The sequence below is a fragment of the Polypterus senegalus genome, chromosome 13 (assembly GCF_016835505.1).
Source record: "Polypterus senegalus isolate Bchr_013 chromosome 13, ASM1683550v1, whole genome shotgun sequence".
Taxonomy (NCBI): Eukaryota; Metazoa; Chordata; class Cladistia; order Polypteriformes; family Polypteridae; genus Polypterus; species Polypterus senegalus.
In genome coordinates this window covers 69,575,637-69,598,173 of record NC_053166.1, presented here as the reverse complement: position 1 = coordinate 69,598,173, position 22,537 = coordinate 69,575,637, and the positions used below count along the sequence as shown (strand labels likewise).

The 22,537-nt window shown below is 37.7% G+C and overlaps 1 protein-coding gene across 3 annotated transcripts in view; it reads right to left on the bottom strand.

Annotated features, from left to right (window-relative positions):
- Positions 1-22,537, bottom strand: part of gpr173 (G protein-coupled receptor 173) — a 124,370-nt gene that overhangs the window by 17,900 nt on the left and 83,933 nt on the right. The gene's annotated exons all lie outside the window — the stretch shown is intronic.

Below are 22,537 nucleotides of genomic sequence, written 5' to 3'. Positions count from 1 at the left end.
ACTCATCTCAAATCAAGTACCAATGCACCAATCAGGTGCTTTTTAGATGTCTACAGTTTGGTCTGATTGCGGCTATTTGGGTGTTAATTTTGGGTTATATACTAGGGATGGTTTGGATTTTGACTGTAATTGGGCTGTAAAGTGCCTGTCAAATCTGCCAACCCTGCACTTGGGCCCAGTGATGGACTAGCATTTTGAATAGTGCATTGCAGGGGATGCTGCCAAGACAGGCTTCAACCTCCTGTGATCCTGATTTGGTGTATGCAGTTCCAAGAATGCTATACTATATTATGTTTTCTGGCATAGTAGTAAAACAACACTTTTTTATTTCTGTGGTCTATATAAATTACTCATGGCCTGGCGTATCTGAGTATAGGTGTGCACACGAGCATGTCCTGTAAATTAATGATGTGATGTTGGATTCAGAAAATTGAAGGCGTCACACATGTATATCTATGAATTGTGACCCGACATTTGCGCGATAGACATATGTGCGATGACAAAATGGCGCCGACAAAATCGCAAAAGTTTCATTAAATATGAATTACTAGTTTAATGCATATATAATAATGTTTATTTTAGAAGTAAATATTTTGAGGCGCGGCATGCCATCACCACGGCACGCAGATAGTCCTTAAGATCACGCCCTGCATATGTAGGAAGAATTGCAGCAAGGGGGTCCCACTCTCTTGGCCTCTCTCGCTCATTTGTCGAAAACCAGTTAGCGGGTTTGTCGGCGCTCATTTGTCGGTCGCGGTTTTGTCGTGGCACATATGTCTATCGCGCTTTTGTCGGTGAACCCTATGGATTACTCTCTGGGCTCATCTGAAGTATGAACTACCACACCGGGTTGAGAGGGGGCGCTGGCACTAACCTTCTCCTCTTTTGTTTCCTCGAAAGCACAAAGACAATGTCTAGTAAGGGCAACTGTCTCTGCCCCTTCTGTTCTCCCACCTATAAATCCCGCAGCAATCTTATTTTTGAACACTGTTGTACTGGTGCCCCGTTTTATTTTTGTCTTTCCAGTATTTTCTTTGTTGGATTTAAATGGGAAAACTGGTTGGTGCACCAACGTTTTCCAGTGGTGACATGCAGTTCCTTACTCAACCACAAATTCTATGAGCAAAATCAAAAAATTATGAATCCATTTTTCTGTTATCAAACATGTTCCACTCACTACAGGATCGCAAGATGCTGCATCTAAAACTGAAAATAGAGTACAAAATACACATACTGTTCACACTTCAACTAAAATTAATGAAATATTACCATATTAGAATTGGATTTGGAAAACACACTTTTATATATTTAAGTGAACTGCCTCAAACATCTATTTTTGTACATCGTATAAAGCTCACAAACTTAAATTATTTACTTATCAATCAGATACAAGGAAACTTTTATCACTACATGTTACACAAAACCTTACATACAGTATCTTTATAAAATTTAAAGTAAGCATTATAACCTGGTAATCTGTAACTTAATAATTGGATGCCTCAAGCTGCACAGTTGGAGTTCAAGGACAGAAAACGTTACCAAAAGAACATTACATTTGTGTGCCTGTTGCAAGCAACTGAAATGCAACCAATTTTATTTTCTCTGACATGCCTCAAAACCCCTTCAAAAGTGATTAGAAATGTTGCTGTGTGCCAAGCATATACAATAAAGAACTTTTAACTAAATGTTACTTGGGGCATCTTGTGATAAAAATCATGGCACATTCCCTAAAACTGCAAGACAGAATATGAATGAATATCCATGTATCCCTCTTAAGAACCTGCTTATATTATTAAATATTCATGTGGGGAAAACATACATACTACTTAATTTTACTTTTCTTAGGCATATCTTTAATTTCATGACCCTGCGTTGTTCTTATAATAAATTATTAATTATTATTAGTAAATTTCCAAGGTTAGGTACACTATAATTAAAAATGAAATAATTTCACATGCTACTGCAGGACATAGATAGAGAAAGAATATTAGAAATACAAAATTTCTGTGCATTACAATGTATTGTCATAATTACTAAAGAGCAACTGGAACAGTCACACCAGCATCTCTAATGAGAATATTCCAAGATAAAATAATATAGTAGGTCTTTGACCTTATTTGAACGTTGAGGCTAATAGATGATCTCGTATACTAGTTAGAATATTAAAGACTTTTTGGGCACTATAGCTGAAAGTCCTGCATCTCAGAGTAATTTTATTTATTTTGCAGCCCATCCCAGCTAGCATAGGGTGCAAGAGAGGGACAAACCCTGGGCAAAGTGCCACTCCACCGCAGGGCAAGCACACACACCCCAACCACACACTGGGGCCAATTTAAGAATACCAATCCACCTAATCTGCATGTGTTTGGACTGTGGGAGGAAACCAAAACAGACATGGGGACAGCATGCAAACTCCACACAGGGAGGACCCAGGACGTGAATCCTGGTCACCTTACTGCAGGGCAGCATTGCCACTCTGCCACCCAAACTATTAAGCATTGCTGTTAATTACTGTATAACAGTTTTAAGTATAAACGTTGTTGCTAACAAAGGTAAAATGAAAAACAAGTTAATGAAGATAATAGCAGAGATAATAATAATGCAATAAAAATATCAATATCATCATTCTGAAACCCACTTTATCCAACTGTGCGTTGTGAGAGTTGGAGTCAATTCTGGCAGTGATGTGAGCAAGACAGGTCTCAGCCTTAGACAAGCTACGCCAGTCAATCAGAAAACAATAGAAATAAAGTGTTCAAGTAGAAAAAGGAAAATAAATGGTTAAAAAAAAACAGAAAAATAAAACTAATATGGCAAACACAGACAAACATGATAACACTAAACAGATGAATGATTACAATAAATCAGATAAAAGACATTTACTGCAAATGCACTGCATATTACTTTTAATAGTCATTAATCATTTGGAAAGATGTCAGTTAAAATATTTTTTACATTTCTTTGTGACAGTGTGGTGTACATTTCTTACTTCTTCATGTCTGTTAATATTATCTTTTTCATTGTTTGCTTAACATATTCAGATTCCTTTGACACATAGTTGTTGCTAAACACCATTAGATTCAATCTCTCATTTCTCAGGATTCAACATAGAAATGGAGGGAAAAATAAACATCTGATTGTTCTTCAAGAAACTCTCTTTCTTTTATATATCAGCGGTTCTCAATTTCAGTCTTTGGGGTCCACTGTGGATTACATTTTCATCCCAAGCAACTTCAGCTTTTAGGTTGACTCTAACCTTAATTAAGTCAGCTGTCATTTCCACATCTTCATATTTGGGGTCAATCCAGAAATAACAATTTGGCCTTGGAAGTTTTTAATTGGAATGTACAAAGCCTTTATGTTTGTTACACATTGATCATTTTATTTTACAATAGTTTTGAAAATTTTTATCGTCATCATTTTCCAGGAGCTCTGGCTGTTTAAGTCATTATTTCGTATTCACCACACCAGCAAGTATGATGCTGACGTATTGTAGCTGAGGCCTTTCAAAAATCACTGTTATATACTGTACCATGGTGTCTACTCTACCATACATTAATCGCCATTATTAGAACACAATAAACGGAGCAAACTCCACAGAAAAGAGGTGAATTAACGGAAAATTGTCAAAAGTGACATACACACCTAAAGCTATAACAAACATAAAATAATTTCTAAATTTCTTATAAACATAAATCTTACACAAATAGGATTTTATGAAAACAGAATAAGAGAAGAAAAAAGACCAGCAAATTAAACAATGAGTTAATTAGAGGGAAAATGACTAACTTACTGTGAAACTGGTTGGAACTAAAATCTGCAGTCAGAGAGGTTGCTAATCCATACCACAGCAAAACAAATTTTCTTCTTCCTAAAAAGCTTACAAAGGATGTTTACTAAGTAAGCAATGTGCTGAAACATGAACTGGGCAGGATATCCAGCTTCTAGATCTTTCAGCATGTCAAGAATTCTCTATTTGTCTCTCTTCACTTTAGAGTCCATTGATTTATACTGGAGAGAATTGTGTTCATTTTCTGCACTTGCAATGTTTTCTTAAGAATTCTACTTCCTTTGTATTCTTTATGTCCACTTTCATGTAATTGTTTACTGCTACTGTGCATGCTACAGGTCATGTGATATGTTATTTCACCATGCTCTTCCTATATAAGACGGCACAGCTTCTAGCATCTTAACTTTGAACTTCCTACCATTTTTCCACATCTGTGCTAGATTTTGTCAAGCTATAAGACACATCTAAGAAGGTTTTAATTTTAGGATGTTTGTTTTGTATCATTGACGATTGTTTTGCTCTATGGTATTCAGGATTTTGATGACCAGTCTTTCCTTTTTTCCTCTCTGTACTTAGACCTTCATCCTGTCCCTCTGATTGGGTTTAACTGTTTCAGTCTAGTAGTTTTTATCTTACACCTGTATCAAGGTCTATGTCTGCTTTCTCTTCTTACCTTGTAGTGAGCCATATCGTGCCACTCTTTTTGGCTTTAGTAGCACTTTAAGATGTTGTAATTTTGAAGACATACTATGCTCTAAATGACAAAAAAAAACCCTACCAGTAGTATCAGAATGCAGGTCATTTCAAATAATTAACAGATAATACAATTTAAGCACTGCCTCCAGAGGAAAGGCTGTCTTAGTTGTCCACTCCTGACCAATGGACAAGATCAATTCCACTCTGAAGTATTACAGTGACACAAGTATTCAGACCCTTTGCTATGACACTTGATATCTAGGTCATGTGCCTCCTTTACACTGATCATCCTTGAGATGTTTCTGCACCTTGTTTGTAGTCCTTATGTGGTCAGTTCATTTCATTATACATGACTAGGACATGCAAAGACCTGTTTATTTAAGGCCCCACAGTTGACAGATGTGTATCAGAGCAAAAAACAATCCATGAGGTTTAAAGTATTGCCTGCAGAGCTTACAGACAGGATTGTGTTGAGTCACAGATCTGAAGAAGGCTACCAAAAAATCCTGTGGCATTGAAGGTTTCCAAGAGAACGGCTGCCTTCATAGTTCTTGAAACAATCAAAACTCTTCATAGAGCTGGCCACCTAGTCAAACTGTGAGAGAAAAGCCACAGAATCAGAGCTGACAAAGAACCTAATGGTCACTCTAGCTGAGCTCCAGAGAACCCATGTAGAGATGGGAGAAACTTCCAAAAGGACAACAATCTTTGTAATACTACGCTGATATGGACTTTATGACAGACAGGCCAAACAGAATCCTCACCTCAGTAAAAGGCACATAGAAGCCCACCCTAAATTTGCACCTAAAGGACTCTGAGACTGTGAGAAACAAGATTCTCTGGTCTGATGAAACCAAGATTAGCGTCATCATCCAGGTATTGTTCATCTCCTGTGGAATACCATTACAACAGTGAAGCATGATTGCTTCAACATCATGCTCTGGGGTTGTTTTTCAGCTGTAGGGACTGGGAAACTAGATAGTGTTGAGGAAATGCTGGCCAGAGCAAAGTACAAAGACATCCCTGAAGAAAACCTGCTTCAGAGGACTCAGGACTTCAGACTGGGTTGAAGGTTCACCTTTCATCATGACAACGACCCTTAACACAATACAAAGACAACACGGTAGTGGCTTAGGCACGACTCTAATAATGTCCCTGAGTTGCCCAGCCATAGACTGGACTTGAACCCAGTTGAACATCTTTGAAGAGACCTGAAATAGTTGTCCACTAATGCCCTCAATCCAACCTGACAGAGCTTGAGAAGAGCTGCCGAGAAGAATCCCCAAATCCAGGTGTACAAAGCTTTCTGTGTCATCCCCAGGAATAGCAAAGGTCTTTCAGCTAAGTACTGATTCAAGAGTCTGAATACTTGTCTTAGTATTTGTTTCAATATGTAGTTTTTCATATATTTGCAAACATTTCTGAAATCCCATTTTCACTTCGTCATTCTGAGGTATTGAGTGTTGCTGGATATGGGGAAACATACATTTAAATGATTTTAACTCAAGGCTGCAACATAGCAAAGAGAAAATGGATTTGAATACTCTGTGAATCCACTGCGCTTTACCTAGTTCGTGGAATATCTGATAATATAACGAGACAGTGTGGTTTGTTGCCTCTGATCATTCTTTTCAAATAATCAAAGCATTAAAATGTTGACCTAGAGGTGTGAATGTTATGCTGTGTTATTTTTATATGTCTGCAAATATTTTCTTGCTTAGCCGCTTTTTAAAATGAAAAGTGGATTTCTGTAGGGGCAATAATGATATGAATTGTTAAGAGAACTGCAAACTCCCTACTGGCTATGGCTGCAACTTTCCTACCACTTTCCTTCCATCCTTAGGCCTATTGAAGGAGTAAGCTAAAGTAACACTGGCTTGACTTGATGACTCCTTTATCTGTTGTCAGCATACAGCCATTAAAACTATCTATCTATCTATCTATCTATCTATCTATCTATCTATCTATCTATCTATCTATCTATCATGCATGTAAACAAGCTCTTGTGCCAGAAGTGTGAGGAAACTGTCAATGTCACAATGTCAGCAGGAGCAGACTCTACTGTACTCAAAATCAAGGCAGAAGATCAAGAGTCTAAAAATTTGCAAGGTCTGGCAGAAAAGCTAGGCTGAAAAAATAAGAAAATAATTCAACTAGGCAGGAATTACCTTTAAATATTCCCACCTCAGAGGTAATGTGATAGTAGAGTAATTGTAGTCGCTGACAAACTATAATTTTGAGAAATAGTTATGCTGAAGATGAACATACAGTAGTTGGTGTGGCATGATTCTGAAAACAAAATAATGACAGAATAACCGTTATGGTGAGCAGAAATTACATGGTAAAAAATGAATGCATTCCATACCCCAATTATCCATATTGATAGGAAGCTTCCAGAAAAGCTGTTACACAAAATTGATTTAAATTCCTTTCAGAAATGTTAAACATTGGTTCAAATGATAAAAAAAAATGCTATTCAACAATTCAGTATCAATGCAGTTCAGTATTCCTTAAATGCCCTGCAAAATTAAAACATTAGAAAAGGTTGGGTGAAATCATAGCCTTCTAGTAACTCATCATCGAAAGCCAACAGTGATTTTATAAAAGAATCCAAATGTCTATTTACTCCTTCAAAATGTAATTCCCTGTTAGGGAATATTGCTACTATATTGCAGTTTTGTCCCTCAGTATTTATAAATGTACTGTGCAGTGGTTTAATGTTCATTCCCAGGTGAAAATAAAAAGTACAAACTGAACTCATTTAGTGACACGTAACAAGCATGCACTTTAAAGTTGAATTACTGGAAAGTTCAGTTACGTAGTGAGAAGGTAACTCACGGCTTATATTTTCATTATCCAGGATGATGATACTAATGTACTTTGATGAGCAAGGTAAATAATTAGATTTTTACTTGTCCATTCCAAGTCCACTTTTTTTACTAGACAATACTAAATTGTAAAAGTTCAAATTTAGACAATTCTTTGGTAATGACCCCTGATTTAAAATGAAAAAGACCCCTTTTTTAGTTCAGGGTAGCAGGAATGAAAATGTACAGTACTACTGAAGAACAGCCTATAATTTCAATGACTCAGTTAAAAAATAAGCTAATAAAGCTGTCATGAGATTCTGTGTAAAAATGAACAAGTAATTTTACAACAGAAGAACGGTATTACAGTTTGACAGGATGTATTGTATACATTTGAAAAATCTGAATAATTCCACCACTATTTGTATCACAATATAATTTAAAACAAACAAACTCAGCAACACAAGTCAGCTAAGTCATTAGAGACAAAGACTGCACTATTAAAGTAAATGATGAATGTTTTTATTTCAATATTATTTATTATCAAGTAGATAATAATCACTTCAGATTATGCTGGTAAAGTGAATAGAGCTAGAAAGGCTATGTGAGGTAAAAAAGTACACTTTAAAATTGTGGTGTTTGGCAGATTAACAGTTTTAAAATGAAGCATGCGTATTGCTCTTCTCCACACAAATATCAATCGCATGTAATGCGTCACCTCAAAAATCGGTTCAGCTGTTGTGCTACATGCTATCGTGCATGCAAAATCTGATCTGTCACAGTAATTACCTAGCTTGTTGCTTGGTTACAGAACACTGCATCTTTGCTGTGTGTTATTTAGGAGAAAGTATGTGCATGAGGGACTGCATGTGTGGGTGGAAACAAATCTCGAATGTGCGAGAGAGAGAGATGGAGAGAGCAGGCAGTGGTGATTAGGAGAGACACAGCAGCTTTAGAATAACCGTGTGAGATATTCATGTATGCAACAGGAATTGGACCATATGAGCGCCAAAGAAAATCAATCTTCTACTTTTATTTCCTTTGCAGGGCTTACTGCTTTGGCAGCGTGATCACCCTTTTCATCGGAAAGCAGCCTCTATATATATATTGTTAGCATATGTTCCAAGAGCACCTCTCCCACGCAGCATAAAATAAGCAAATTACTCAGTCAGCTAACCTAAAGGATGTATTTCGAAACTTGACTTACCACTGCAGGATCTTTTCATGGTGTTATAAAAGTGAGAAGTAATATAAGCAGAGTAGTTGAAGGCATAAAGAGATAGCCTAGAAATCATAAGGACAAAGGGTAAAATGCCAGGACCCAAAACAAATCACAACAACTGACTGCTGTCCAAATTACCCGGAACTATACATCAAAAGCAGGCTGTGATTAGAATACCAGACAAAACACTCTGTTATAAAATGTAGTTATAAAGGCAGATTTTGGTACAACATTAGTGTAACTATAACTTCTGGCACTGACATGGCATTGAAGCACCAACATCTTTTATGTACACTGTGTAAAATGTGAATAAAAACAGAACGCAATGATTTGCAAATCTCATAAACTGATATACACAATAGAACATAGAAAACAAGTCAAATGTTTAAACTGAGAAAAAGTACCCGTTTAAGAAAAGAATAAGGTCATTTTGAATTTGATGGCAGCAACACGTCTCAAAAAAGTTGGGATGTGGGCATCAAAAGGCTGGAAAAGTAAGTGGTACTAAAAAGAAACAGCTGGAGGAACATTCTGCAACTAATTAGGTTAATTGCGGTTGTAATACTGTCCAAAGATAAAGATGCTTCAAAATCCAAATATGGGCATGGCAAGCACACTAACACATTTTCTGCTTTAGATATTAACACTGTAATGACAGTTTTATTATTTGAACAATTTCTTTAATGTTCGATGTATATTTAAACTGTTCTGTGCAATTTATAACAGTGAACTAATTACACATTCTTTATAATGGAAATCAAAACAATTATTACATACTGCACAAAGTCAAACATCATTAACAATAGCCTACAATACAAGCAACAACATACAGTACTGTAAAATCTAACACAGCACAGAGTGTGCAAACGTCTAATCTGAAGGCCAGGCTAAATGTCACAGTGGTGCTTGTTTTCCCCTTTGTCTTATTTTTTTTCTTTTTTTCTTCAATTGCCTCTACTGTGACTCCATTTTTTCTTCTTTCTATTGGTTGGTCCAATATCTCCCAGTAATAGTTTATCATGTAAATAAACACACTTAAAAAGGTGAGCAACCAACCTTTTATAAAAGAGATATTGTAGCAAAACTAGGACAGAGGGGTTTGCACTGGGAAAAGGAATGATTGCCTTCATATATTTGGGAATCAGGAAAAAGGCACTGATGCCTCTAAAGATTGGCAAAATTGACAGACTTTACCAGGACTAGGTGTATGGAAGCGACTCAGTCGGCCAAACCTGATAGATGTGTGACAGTGTGGGTCGGATCATTGGTCCCTCTTTCATTTTTGGAGTATCTTTAAATTTAACCCGACACCATTGCAAATGGTGGCAGCGGTGGGATGAGCTGCCGATGGAGACCAAAGAACAGGAGACAAAGCAGCAAATGGGATAGGTGTCTAACTTTTTTAAAGAACCCACGGGACTCAACCCTGAGGAGGACGTTTTAAAAAACTGAACTTATTAATGGACATTTATTTATTGATTGTTTTAATGACATTTTAAAGTTCTTGCTTTTTTTAATTTCCTAGTTTCACAAGGGGGCTTGGGTTGATTTTAAGGGTCGATTTTTAGTGCTTTTATTATTTATTGCTGTTTATAGTGTAGTGCAGTGACAGGGCCAAACTGCAGACCTGTTCCACCAGGTGCACTGGGTTGGTGGAGACATGGAGCCTTCCCGTGCAACTGCTGGCTTAAAGGGGAAGGGGTATGTGGTATAGCAGGTCTGCAGCTCAGAAAAGCAGGCGTTTTAATAAATAAATAATTGGTTGTGCTTGTGCTGTGGAGTGGAGCAGGTGAAAGTGATCGGCTGTGAAGACACCTTCATCTCTGGGTTGGTGCGAGGTGGTCAGCTAACTATGTGTTGCCTTGCTGGCATGTATGGGTGGTGTGATTGCCTCAGTATGAGCCTGGGACAGCAATCCGGAGATCGCAACTGCAACTACTCCCCAGCATATAAAAAGGGGTGCGCATGATAGCAAGAGAGGATGAAATTGAGGGGGAAAAAAGGAGAAGAACGAAAGGGAGAGCAAAGGTTAAAGGAAGGAGCATGAAGCAGGCAGGATGCAAGCAAAAGCCAGTGCAGGAGCAAGCAAGTGTGAGCCATGGGGACAGCGTGTGGCTGGCACTTGGAGCTGCGGTGGTGGACTGCTCCAGCTGAGCGATTCAGAGAGCTGGAGCAACCAGGAGGTGTGCTGCTTGCAGCATAAATCCAAGTAGGCAGCAGGACTGGGTGACAGAGGTTTGGATGGGGAGCCTTTCTGTGTCCATGGACGGGAAGGACCTTAGCCTGGCTGCAGATTGTGGGCCCTAAGGTTGAACCACAGAAATGGAAGGGTCCCGGGCCTGTTGACCACAGAATGATGGAAGGCTGTGTCTGTTGGGTAGGCGTCTCCTTAGTTGCAAGGTCTGGTCCAGATAAGCCGAGGAGATAGACGGTAGACGAGAGTTGACGGATGGCAACAGGGTTTGTGTTTAAAGGACAGTTTCCTGCATAAGTTTTAACCACATTTTTTATGGATTTTCTATTTATTGGATTTTAACCTCCACAGACACTTTCTGTTAATTGGATTATCTATTTATTTAGAACTTTGCGCTGCACTTTAGGACAATGTTTTGATTCATTTTAATAAAAGCACTCTAGCACTTTTCACCATCCCCTTGCTTGGTGTGTTTGCCCTCATGTGCCAAGCTCATCTGGTTACATTATCGACTTGTTTCGGGTTCAAGATGCTCCCAAAATGGAAGAGGGAGCATGGAGCCGACCCGCATTGTCACAAGCTGAATGTCAGCTAGGTGAAAAGTGACGGGGACAGATAAACATTTCTTCTGTTGAGGAAGATAAGGTATCTAGTAGTTGATAGCACTGCTAAACCTGATTTTATATCTTTTCAGACTTTTTTCTGCTTCCTGACAAGGGAAAAGGGAAGAATTTTACACAGTTAATAAATACTACAATCAGATCATTTACAATGTGAAAAAGAAATCTGTTCAAATGAAAATGTAAAATAAATAAATAAATAAATAAATAAACCATAACTGCAAATTTGGAGAACCAGCGTCAGTCAAAAACTACGGCTCAATGCAGCCAAGTCTAGTTATTTGTCCTGGGACATTTTTGTAGACATTGGCAAGAACAGATAAGGTCTTAATTAGCGATGCACTACTACTTTTAGTTTTCCAGTACTGATAAAAATATTAATATGTTGAGTATCTCCCAATATATAACTTTTGTCTTTAACAATTATTTAGGTTGGCATGGTGGCGCAGTGGAAGCACTGCTGCCTAGCAGTAAGGAGATGAGAGTCCACGTCCCAGGTCCTTCCTGGATGGAGTTTACATGTTCTCCCCATGTCTGTGTGGGTTTTATCCCATAGTCCAAAGACATGTAGGTTAGGTGGATTGGCGATCCTAAATTGGCCTTTGTGTGTGATTGGGGTGTGTCTGTGCGTGTGTCTCTGTGTGTGTGTGTGTTCACCCTGCAATGGACTGGTACCCTGTCAAGTGTTTGTACCTGCATTGTGTCCTATGCTACCTAGGATGAGCTCCAGTTTAGAAAATGGCAAACTGGCAATTACTAAACTTTAAATTAGCTAATTTGTGTCGCCAAACTTAATTTACGATGGCCATCTGAAACCCCCAAGCACAAACTGCTCAAATAAACCTTCTATGTTGCAGGAAGAAACACAATAATATGACTTATATTAAACTGGTACTCTGTTTAATATAGTTGAACTCCTGCAAATATATATTATTTATTGTGTAAACGAGTTTGAAATTAGAGCATTTTAATACAGGAATCAAATCTCTAGTATATACTGTACTGTACTATACTGTAGTAATATACTGTACATACAAATTCATAACAAAAAAATCTTTACATACCTCAACATAAGCAAAAAAAGTACATATAACTTTCCTTATATAACATTGCAATCAAAGAAAAAATATTTTTGTAAGTAGTGAGCTTTTAACAGTAAGTAATGTAAAGGTTAAAAAAAACTTATATGTACAGCTGTTTAATTTATTGACTTACTGTAGCTGCCTCACCTTTACCAAGTTTAAATGCAAAAACTTAATACTTATTGGCTCATCTTTTACTGATCCCACTGTCTACTCACTGCTTCATTAGGGGCAAATTCCTCTTTAAAAAAAATTAACACTTCAGCTTTCCCAGCTGTCAATGTGGTCCTTTTCTCATCAATTATATTAGAAGCAATGCTGAAAAGCTGATGTGAGTTGTATGTTTGTAGTTTACATATTTTTTGTATTTATCTTATGTTTAATATTTTTATTTTTTCTCACACTGTATTTGCAAGCATGGAGTGCATATGACTCAAGTACTGTTGCTCCAAAGAAGCACATGAAGACTCCAAATGACAGTTCAAGACAAAGCTCTTCACAAGATTGGCTTTCTCTATGCGAGCAAAAAAAAAGGGGGAGCTGATGATACCTCGCAGCACTTCTAATGCACATAAGAAACCCAGACAAAATCACATGTGACTGCTCAGTCATATTATATTCAGTAATTAATATTTTTTTCCCCCAGCTGTCCTCCTTTTTGGGTCTACAGGCCAGAAAATGTAGTGTGGGTGCCTAGGAGCCTATGTGTGTTGCGATATTTAGAACAATATGTTATTTCATTTGTGATGTTAACAAACAATACAGAGCAAAACTTTAAAGCAAAGCACAAGTCCTTTATTTTTTTCTCAGTGGCTCAAATATAACGCTATACATTATGTCGCTGTTGTTAAGTTGCAAAAATAAAAAAATAAAAAAGACAGCACAAAAGATGGTATATGAGACTTTTAAAATGTATCGTATCATTACGTTCGGGAATATGTGACGCTTGAATATAAAAGCACCACGAATGCATCTGTATGTCGGCATTTTGCTTCACCACATCGAAGCATTCATCCCATAGGATCTGCATAGAGGCTTTCTGTCACATGTAGATAGTAAACAGAGACACTGACGTCACGTTCTGACTTTTAGCACAATGCGCCCCCTGACTTTTTGATGGTACTGCAACTCGCGCACCCGTTGCGCTAATTTCTGAGGACCTGCTCAGAGGATGTGTGAAATGAACGCTGGGAACGCGTGGCAGCCATGATGCAGGCGCGTACGTGTTCTGAGCGTGAAGTATAAATCGGCCCTAACACTGCCAGAGTTTGCTCTATAGTGCTACGAACCGCTCTCTAAAAACACTTTTTTTAATGAGTTTTAAGCACAGGGAAAAAAATGAACATTTGAAAAATCTGTAATTTAATAAACCACCAAGAAAACTAACATTGCAACAATGCACGCTATGAACCGATCGCTGTAAACAGAAGTGGAGGTTAAAATCCAATAGAAAAATTCTTCAATAAATACCACGAGGTTAAAACAATGCTAGAATCTGTCTTTTTAAAAACAAGCCCGGTGCATTCTTTAACTGCCTTCTCAGCCTTATGTGGCCAGCCCCTCTCTCTCTCTCTCTCTCGCGTGTGTGTGTGTCTCTCTCTCGTGTGTGTGTGTGTGTGTGTCTCTCTCGCGTGTGTGTATGTGTGTCGCTCGCTCGCTCGCTGCACAGGGAGAGACTGAACATGTACGGAAATCATCGGCACGCACAAACGGAATGGGAAACTAGCTTGTTCGTATACCGAGTGTGCAAAAGTTTGGCAGACTTTTTGGTCGTAACCCGATATGTACGTGTTCAGAGACGTTTGTGAATCGAGGTTCCACTGTATAATGTCTTCTGGCCTCTATTAGAAAAAAATTGCACATCTAGGGAAGAAAAATGTCTTGTTGGTTTCTAATGCTCAGTGCAAAGGGTTCTCTGTGCCACCTTTTCTTTCATTTCAAAACTTCATGCACATAAAAAAAATCTCATTCTTGTGAAGGGTTAGGTTTTTAAGTATCACATTTGTTTGAGTTTTCATTTTCTCCACAATGCATAAGTTATAAGCACTTCATGCTTTACAAATGATCTGCAAGGAGAAAAATTTAAATATTAATAACAGAATAAATATAACAAGCACCAAAAATATAAAACATTCATTTAACTCCTATTTATTTCATTTATAATATACACCTTTTTTTAACAAGAATATTCAAACCATAATTTATGGCTAATTTTACAGCTCTATTGTATTATTTGTTTCAGCCAAATATACAAACTGCAGTGTAGTCAGGGCTGGCCTGAGCATTTTTGCTGCCCTAGGTGAAGCTGTAAATGGAGATTGCCACTTCCCTCAACCCCCCAAATTATTGCTGTATTACCATTCGATATATTATTACCTATATGACACTTTTTTGTAACCTGACAGTTTGAACAGATTATGAAGTAATTCATATATGCATTTTATGTGGGGAAGAGGTAGTGTATATATTTATTTAGATCAATTTTACCATTTTTGGTAAATGATGCCAAAGAGCACTACAGATATTAGGTAAATCAATGTAAATTGTACTTAGTATTTTGGAACTAAGTACAATTTACAGTGGAACCTCGGTTTGCGAGTAACTTGGTTTACGAGTGTTTTGCAAGACGAGCTAAATTTTTTAATAAATTTTGACTTGATAAACGAGCGAGGTCTTGCAATACAAGTAGTATGGATACACTTTGTCTGCTGAGTGTCATGTGATCACAGCTGAGCTGATGGTTCTTCTCTCGTGTGTGTGTGTGTGTCTCTCTCTCTCTCGTGTGTGTGTGTGTGTGTGTGTGTGTCTCTCTCTCACTATCTTGTGGGCAATCGTCTCCTATTCTCCGTCTGAGTCGGCGTGCCTCACTCATATAGTCATCATCCGTATACTGTTTACTACAGCATTGTGACTCTGTGTGTGTGTGTGTGTGTGTGTGTGTGCGCACGCGCAAGTGTGTGCTGTGACATGCGATTCCCCGTCTTGCGCCCCAAAACACGAAGCCGAGTCTCAGTACTTTAACAACACCAGCTTTATTCAGCTTGAAACAACAACAGCGTGGTTAGTTGTTGTAGTGGGATCTGCCACTCTCCTATACACAGACACAGCAGTCAGGCAGGGTTGTGGCCAAGTAGTACTGTGCCCTGCGCATTTATAATGTTCCTTGTATCACCCATCGACGGCAGGCGCTTATAGCATGTCCGCGATCTTTTCGGATTTGCTTTTACGGCAAACTGCTATAGCGCTGGGAGACTGTGATTGCTTTGGGGCGCTCTTACGCGTGTCATCTCATTGAGTGGAATCCCACAAGAGTTTAGAAACTCACACCAGCCATGATTCTTTTCAAAGGTAAAGTGCAGGTTAATTTGTTTTATGTATTTTTACTTTATATTTTGCATTAATCATTTTTATATGAATAGTTTTGGGTTGTGGAACGAATCATCTGAGTTTCCATTATTTTTAATGGGGAAATTCACTTTGATATTTGAGTGCTTTGGACTGCGACGTTTCCGGAATGAATTATGCTCGCAAACTGAGGTTCCATTGTATTTATAAAATGTGTAAAGTATTAAAATATATAAATATAAGAATACACTAATTTCTTATAATGGTAGTTTCATTTTGGAAAGTAAACATCCATTTTAAAAATAAAAGCAACTGCAACAACAAAAGTAATAATAATAATAATAACAACAACATGCTTAATTAAAGTTCTTTACATTTACAAAAATACAAATCATTGAAATTTCAATTATATTTCTGCTGATTTCTTGCTTTTATCTTCATACACTTAGAAACAATTTCTTCTAAATCCCTTTTTTTGGGTTAGTTTAGCCTATACTGATAAGGTTTACTAAGAATTATAAAAATCCTTATGGTATATATAAATGGAAAAACTGTTGTCTGCATTGAACAATGTTTTTTTCTGTTATTTTCATTAATTTTGAAAATTATTCATGTTGTGAAACAGAATAATAACATTTAAAGTTATACTACTATAAAATAGCCATTTTTTATATATAAAATGTCTAGTAATGTTAATGCACTGTGCTTGCACAATAAAGGAGGGAATGGTAAAAAATATATTGTAATGAGAATTATTGCAACTGAGCTGATGACCCCTTTATTCACAGACAGTAATATAAAAACAAAATGAAACAGCAGCTCAGAACTTTTTACACTTAGTTTTTTTATTATAATGTAAGGCAGAAACCAAGATATTCCTTAATGAGCTCAGGTGTTTTAAGGTCCCAGAGCTCTTTTAAATTGCTCCGGTATTAAAGCCATAGAGCACGCTAATTCTGTCCTTCCAAACTACGCTAATGTTCTGACCCCGGAGCACACCCTCAGTCTGTGCAGAAGCACCTATTGCTCTACACCACGCTACTCATAAATAAGTGCCTCCTGTTGCAGTTTTTTTAGAAACAGCTTCTTTACCACAGCGACCGACCACATATCTCACCTTTCACCATTTCTAAATAGTCTCCTGTGTAGATTGCTGCCCCCCAAACATTTTAACTATCAAAATTTACATACTGTCATGCAGACAGCTCTTTTAATGCTTCACCAAGTCATCTTATAATATCAGCTGCCTTGTGTTACCTGAAGTGCTGTGCAGCATGGCCAAAATGTTAACAATGTACGTGTATCTAAAATTTGCATCAGACCCAATGTTGAAATAAGCACGAGTATAACTAAAAGTATGAACTTGTTCCTGAAGAAAATAAAGAAACGAGGACATGCAACATAAATAGATCCTCTGTGAAGCTGAGTGTTGCCTGTCCTGAGAGGAAAGACCACCCATAAAAGGGCTTGTGTGGTCATCAGATGTTAAGGCCAAACATTACTAGTATGTGAAAATAATCTAAAACAATATATTTGTGTTAATGGGAGTTGGACATTAGTATTGGTCATAAGTCAGGATCTGTATTGTTTAAAAAAATGGTACAGCTGAAATTTTGTAGGCCCCAGGTGAACACCTATTTTACCTAAATGGTAGAGAGGTTTTGGCAGCATATTCAGTTCTATCTGAACGTCCTCTAAGTGTGAAGAAGGTGGCTGTGTGAGTGAAGGTATAAAGTGCCTACAGTTTCCCTGCATACAGTAAGTGCATCTCTCATATTGTTCTCATGTTAGCATTAGGAGGCTACACATGACTGCTGTTACCACTTGACCTACTTTATCTTTCACAGTATGTTGTTCTAAGCATGGCTACAAGCTTTGTAAAATCGGATTGAATTTTTACTTACTTTTTTCCAGCATTTTTTGCTGGTAACGGCGCTATACTGATACCAAAAATCAGATTGGTGCCATCTCTACTCTGAATCACAATTCTTGATGTTGAAGTGTGCAATGACCTCATGAATCTGATCAAGCAAGTCTCATCAGGTTAATGAATGAGATTTAATCGCCAGTGTGTAGTGTTGAGTTGTCTCTTCTCATTCTATGCTGCATTACAATAAGCCGTGCTTTGCATACTAGCATGAGGAATAATAGTACGCTTTTCTGAGCATTGTAATTTATATGGAATTTATATCACCCTACGTTGAGGGGTTTGTTAATATATCACAGGTAGATCTAATGGCGGGGCAATTCTTTCTGACCATTTTTACAAAACTGTGTAGGATGTTGTGATATTTTAGCAGGCACAAAAGACTCATTTTAATTACTGTACTACTTTGTGTTTGAGCGATACGTTAGGTTGGGTTTTTTGTGGAAATATTTGCTATATGATGTACCATTTGACTGCCTATGTAAAGTCAAAAATGTCAACTGCCAAGATGTCCATGAACAATTTTAAACTGTAAGACCAATTTTAATAGCATTTAAAAAACATTATTTTGCTAAGGGGATTCAGTATTTCTTTAACAGTAACAACATCTAATAAACATATAATGTGAAATTGTTCTGAATGATTGGGTAAGCCAGACTCCAGTTTAGATAGATCTATTATAGTGCTGAATCGGTGCTAAAATTTTGACTTGTGACAATTTTGAAAGAAACAGGTACTAAAGCAAATAAAAGATAAAGTCTCACTCCAGCCTTTACAGTGTGCCACACATTCGCTCTTCCCTGTCCTGCCTTATAAATGTCCTGTGCCTCCCTGGCTTGTCGCATTCCCCTTTTAAATTTTCCTATGTGTCGAACTGGCCATTTATGCTGAGAGAGTGGTTGTCCCCTCCTGGAGTCTCCAACATGTCAAAGAGTGGGGGTTGCTGTTGGGTTTCCTCCATGACGTCCCCAGCGTATTGAAGAGATGGATGTCATAGAGTGCAAGAGAGAAGTGCTGAACACAAGGTCTTTGAAACCTACCATTTACTTTCAGCAGCAAAAGTACTAAACTGCTAGTATCATACCATTTTAAAAATTGGGCTTTTCAGTACTGGTATACTGCATAACCTTAGTCCATGATTTTGCTCATTGAAAGTAATAATAGCAAATTTTTCCCAGCATGCAGTATTTTATTAAATGCAGCAGTATGATTGCTCTGGGGCAAATGGTGTGCAAATGGTTATGTCGTACACACATCTGCACTAAACTGGTCTAACCAGTGAAGAAAACTCCAAATGCCAGAGTGCAAATTATGCATATATAGAATATCATATAGTACATAGAGTACAAACTGGTAAAATGCTACTAGAAGTTCTCATGGTAAAACAAACACAGCATTTGCAGTATTTGCTGAGTTAGAAGGGGAAAATGTTGTTTTACCTGAGTGCTGCTGAATATTAGAAAAACAGATCAGCAAAGAGCAACTTAGGGACTTGGCTCAAAACAATAAGCATGTCTTTGTTTTCACAACTTTCACTATGCCATGCACAGGCTTAAGAGGCTGTAGTGACACACGATCATAGCTTTAAAAATAATAATAATAATTCAGATAAAGGGAACATTTTTGCCATTTTTTTTGTCAGCTCATACTGATGCTGAATAGGCTGTTGATACCATTTGTGGCGGGCGGCCAAGTCCCACGCCCGGCTGGGATGCCCCTTCAATGTATGTTCTGGGGGAGCAACCATGGGCTACTCAGTACCTCCCCTGGGACGCTTGGTGGCAGCCTCCCAGGCTGACGAGGGTGCCTCAGTTTCCCGCAGGGCTCCATGGGAGATGGAGTTCTCCACAGCCCTGTTGGGATCTAGAGTGGCCGACAGGGGGTGCTGCATGGGTCCCTGAGCTTGCATGGATGACTCTGTAGCCCTGCCCAGAAGTGCAGTTGGAAACAGGTGATCAAGCCCCTGGAACACTTCTGGGAGGACTATAAAAGGGGCCAGCAACTACCACTCAGGGGCCAGAGTTGGGAGGAGAGGATGAAGCTTCAAGGGAGAAGTGGTGGTGCCAGAATGGCGTGATTGTGACGTTTGTGCTTTATTTGAGACTGTGTTGTGCCTGTGGGGTTCACAGGTGAAGAATAATACATTTTTTGTGTTATTTTTATATGTGCCTCCGTGTGAGTCTGTGTCGGGTCGGGCACAGGAAGGCGCATTGTTACACAGTATATATCAATGCAAAGTACTAATATGAGTACTTTGATTTAAAAGAAAAGAATTACATTGGATTATCAACTACAGAAAAGAACACATTACAATTCTATCAATTAAGACACAATGTGTAACATGCAAAGTATTTTGATTGCTTATTTTTGAAAGAATTGCCACTTACTAATGCTAACATATTTATTAAAATTAACTAAGAGTAACATCTGTAAATACAGGGCTGAGATAAATTTTTGATGGCAGGCAAATTCCTTGCATGTAGAGATAAACAGGGGATTTCAACAACAGCATTAGAAAATGTGATCATCATTTTGTTAACTTATTTTAATCAGTTAATTTTCTAAACATATTCTTTGCCATTTTCATTTCAGTAAAAGAAAAGTAAATAATGTTTTATAAACACCTGTAACATCACAATTCAAAAATTATAATAGGAGTGCCATGTGAAATACTATTTCAGCTACCGACTCTCAAGGTGCATTTTATTTTTCAAACCACATCTATCAACAAGTCACTTCATGACATACCTGATATTCCCCTGTTGTAATGTTTGTACTTGCATCAGGACAATCAAAAAACATTCACTGATTGAAAAGTAGTGTTTTATGAAAGTGATCTCTGGCTTCCCATCCATTACATCTGAATTCAGGTAAACACTGTCTTATTTTATTTCCAAGGCTATTTCAACAAATGAGGCCTAAATTGTAATTCCCAACTCAGTCAGAAACTACCTGTACTAGTTTAGACGCTTATCTTTATAAATGTGTGTTTGTGGCAAACATCTAAGAGAACAGTAATGTATCTTGTAGCTTTTGTGCCCAGCTAATTTTTTTATTATGGCATTCAGTCGATACAAAACAGCATCCCTTTGACATTGCTAACACTTTGTGGATATAGAGAACATTGGGGAAAGGCTCTCATTCTCTGTGTTTAAGTACATTCAAACTATTCAAACAACATCATTGAATTGTTTAGCTAAATTAACTTTAACATGAGCATTATTAATGTTAAATTACCTATTTTCAAATTTTGTTTTAGCTTATATATACATATATATTTAACTTATACTATCGACTGTGGCTGTTCCACATGCATTGGCTTTAATTTTCTCATTATATTTCCATTCTAAAGTGCATAGAAGAAGTAGAAGAAATGAAAAGAAAATGGCTCTATAGTGATTACAGGAGCATGTTGCTTGGGTTACTCCTACATTATCACATGTAATATGTCAAAGAATTAGTGGCAGAGTGGACTTATCTTGTAGTTAGTCAACAATATTATATATACCAAGCCTTTCAGAATTGTTATAGTTTCCATCTATATTTCATTAAGAGCATGTCAATCTCTTCTACATAAATGATATATATTTTGTTCTTTCATGCTTCACATATAAAGTGACTGGGCACATTAAACCACTGCAGTGTACCGACTAGTAGTTTGTGTGCAAGACCACTACAGGGTGTGAGGTTTCATCTGGACTGGACCACCTACTTTAACTAAGAGCACACAAATTATGAACACTTCAAGAGATGTTTCCTCAGGAAGTACAGCCATAGCTCTCTTACCTGGAAATACCCCCTCAAGCCTCCAGGTCATATAGTGGTGGCTGCAGTGAGAGGAACCTTAGTGGAGAGACTTGAAAATTCAAACTCCACAAAGCATTCAAATATTTTCAAACATCAGATCTGCTTGTAACCACCTTAACAGAAGAATAGGAGTGTATGTATCAGAACAACTGTTTTTCATGACTAGCCCCTTCGTCTCTCCTACTCAATTCTAGGATACAAGCTTGTGTCCTGCTCTCTCTGCAAGACAGCAAGAAAAACATTTGTATTTGTAATGATCAGAAAGTCTTTTCACAAATCAGTGCTCTTCTTTCATTTTGAATGTGTTCCTGCCCCGTTTGTACGAAATATTTTGTTATCAGCTGCCATGCCTTGATATTTTTTTGCCTTCCTTCATTTTTTAATTTCTGCTGCTTGCACTTCAGGGCAGATTACTCATTTAATACTAAAGAAAACCATGTACTGAAGCTTATTTAGGGGGTGACATCTTCTAGACAGGAGTACTAATGACTATTATCAGTGCACCCCTAGTCAAGAAAAAGACAGGCTTTGTTGAATTTGCACACTCCAGTTAAAGGTCACAGTGAACCAGATACTGTCCTGACAACATTAAGGGCAATGCAGAAACTAAACCTGGGCAGCGATGCCAGTCTATTAAAGGTCACACACACACAAACATACACTTAATATTGGAAATTATCCTAACATGCATATATTTGGGGTGTGGAAGAGAAAAAAAAAACACCTGAAGAAGAGAAACCCAGATCTAGGGAGCCTAGGGAGCTGTGAGTCAACAGTGCTAAATGTTGTGCTGCCTAGTGGGGGCCGGGTGGTCTCATGGCCTTGCTTTTTGGATTTTGCTTTTTTTCCTCCAGCCCTCTGAAGGTTTTTTTGTTTGTTTTTTCTGTCCTCCCTGGCCATCAGACCTTACTTTATTCTTTGTTAATTAGCATTGCCTATTTTTTTATTTTTTCTTTCTTAATTTTATAAAGCACAATTTTATAAATAACATCATCCATCCATCCATCCATTATCCAACCCGCTATATCCTAACTACCGGGTCACGGC